The following is a 3,105-nucleotide window of genomic DNA, read 5'->3' on the forward strand; positions in this document are numbered from 1 at the left end:
ATTCCTGCAAACTCTTCTAGGATCGTATTTCCCATGCTTTTCATGAATTCTGCCCTCTGATCCTGTCCTATGGAACGGCTGGGCGTTCCTCAGCTTTAGTGCTCTTTTTTGACTCCATGATTTTGCAGGTCCTGTTTCCTCTCCCTTGAGAGATCCCTTCCCCTCGCTATATGGCTTAGTTTTTACTCATTCTTTAGGACATCACTGAATGGTGTGCCCACAATAGCCTCATCTTTCTGTTTTCAAGCTCAACAGCCTTGTGCTGACTCATTAAACAAAGGCATAAAGGTTTGCTACACCTTTGTCTTTATATAACTGGGAACATTTTCCAGAAGGGACGTTGGTGTGGACTGGACTTGTGACCATTATCCTGGATGGGATTTTCAATTACTCAAATGAGTCCATTTTAGGGACTGGAAGAGTTTCGTGATCTGGGAGTGATGGGAAGCTAGAGTCCATGCCACACTTAATGTGTCACTCAGGGAAAGGGAAAGAAACACGCACCAGGGCAAATTAAAACGGGGTCATGAGGAAGAATAACATTGTTTTCTGCATCTATCCCGCTGCCTCCAGCTTGTGCAATAAAACAATTTTATTTACCCATCTCCACAACTGAAATAGGCTCAAAGGGCCCATGACTCCTCGTGTCTTACTGAGTTTGGACTCACTCTCAAAGAAAGGACTAGAGTTTTGGCTTCTTGCTGTTCTGCATTTGATAATGTGCTCCTACGAAGTAAGTTAAGACTCAGCTGAACACTTCTTAGAATACATCATTTTTGGAATTTCCTTCTCATCGTAAATAGTGGTGAAAGTTCATGAACAAAGATATTTAATGAAGTTTGTGCACTTTTCAAAAATTAAAATACCCATGTATCAGTAGGGTTAAGAAGCCTAAGATATTTCTTCTCAATGGAAAATTAGGCAGTTATTAGAAATGAGAATTATACAGTGGTAAAACATTGAAAAATACCATGTACCCCTTAGTATAATTGCCAAAATATTAAAAACCTTTAAATTAATGGCAAAGTATAAAAATATTGTTTGTATTGGGGTGTTAGAATTATGAACAGTGTTTGAACTTCTTTCTACTTTTCTGTATTTTCCAGATTTTTATTCATTCCTTGTTTTCTCCTTCTCTTCCTCCCTCTGCCCCTCCTCCTTCTCTCCCTCCCTCCTTCCCTCCCTCCCGTCCTTCTATCCCTCCCTCTTTCCATCCCTACTTCCTTTCCTCATATTTATTGAGCACCTGTTCTGTGTTAGGATCTCTTCCAGGCCTTGGGAAGCCATCATTAAACACGATAGATCCCAATTCCACATCTGCTTTTGTGGCGAGTTGGGGAATGGACTTGAGAGGAAAGAACTAGAGGCGAGAGAACAAGTAGGAGGCGATGATCCCAAATCCAGGTTAAAGATGATGGAAGATGAACGACACCAGTTGCTCTGCCCCCTTTCTTCTCACATGAGCTCTTTCTGGATAACTTTACCTTCCTGTGTTCATTTGGGCCTCTGCTCCAAGGTCACTTCTTAGAAAGGAGTTCTGTACCACCCTAGTTCCTTTACTCTCTTATCTTGCTCTGCTCCAGCTCCTCCCCACCCTCAACCTTTAAATAGTACTTATCCCTGCCTGGCTGACATGATAGGATGATTTTATATATTATTTGTCTATTTGTTTATTGTTGTCTTCCTTCCCTGGAATGTAAGCATGAGATAGGGACTTTGTTTTATTATCACTGTATTCCTATCATTTAGAAATCTGTCCATCTAGGATGTAGAAGAGGTTTAATAAAGATTATCTGAATGATTAAACAAATGATTCCTAAATCTATATCCTTAGCTCAGACATCTCTCCTGAGTTCCACATTTGTATTTCCCATGCCTGCTAACCCTTTAAAGTATATCCTGAGTATACTCGGAACTCCAGATGTTCAAAGCTTCTTACGATCAGCCTTCTTCCCCAGCCAAACTGCTTCACTTCTTGTGAAGTCCTTTCCCTTAGGTCATTTCTTTGTTTCGCGTCTTCAACTCTGCGCTTACCTTGCTTTGTCACCGCATCCTGTTTGCCTGGCTCCCTAAGAGAGAGCATAAGGAAAGCAGGTAGACCTGGGGGTCCTCAGTGGACTTAGGGAAGGGTTTGTGCTGAGGTAGGTGTGTTGTGACACTATAGGAGAGGGGCGAGAGCTCATTCTTTCCACTCGTTGATATTCTAATGCATTTGCTTGTACAGTCTTTTTTGATTGAAGACGTAAATATTCGTATAGGAGGGTTTTCTGGCTATCTTTATATTGAATTAGCATATTGTCCTCCAATTGATTGAATGTGCTTACTTGTTCCAAGTAGGGAAGGACTTGAATGACTTAACAGCGCTTTCCCTTTTAAATATGGTTAGAAGGAAGGGATGGAACAGCTGTGACGCTATTCTGTATATTTATTACTGATAATGAGTTCTGAGTAATATTTCTTTGTGGAGAGGGGGAGAAGTGGTAATTGAAAAACAGCAATTAATACCATTTTTTGGGTCAACACTAAAATTTAATTATATTCAGTGTATTTAAACAAGCAGCGCGCAAGTTTACCTGTTCTTGACGTTGCCTTTGAATTACCTTAATAGATGTTGCCTTTTTCTTTTTTTTGGCAATGTGTCTCTCATTCATACCTATGAGAAATAAGCCAGAGGAAAGGACTGACGTTCTCTGAAGCTACATCAAGCCACATACACTTTCAAATTACAAGTTACTCTGGGGCGGTTCCATCAACTCTAAGACGCACGTTCCTGATTTCAAGGAGCTTGCAGATGTGATGGGAAAACAGACTACCAACAATACAATATTGCCAAATTAGTTACACACATTTTAACATGTCATTGGAGATGTTTATGTATATTCTCATCTATTACTTTCTTACTGGCACTCCTTCCTCCAGCAAACTGAGTCATTGACCCTACTTCTGTGCCTTAAAAAGAAACAGGAAACCAAACCATGGGAGACACCTGTGTCTGCAGTCACCACGTTCCCCGCTTGTGCCTGGGAGGCCACGATAAATCTTATTTGGAGATGCTTCCAGAGATGAAAAGTCATTAGAGTTGAATTGGCGCTAGAAATGTGTAGT

Source organism: Equus quagga, chromosome 6 (assembly GCF_021613505.1).
Source record: "Equus quagga isolate Etosha38 chromosome 6, UCLA_HA_Equagga_1.0, whole genome shotgun sequence".
Lineage (NCBI taxonomy): Eukaryota > Metazoa > Chordata > Mammalia > Perissodactyla > Equidae > Equus > Equus quagga.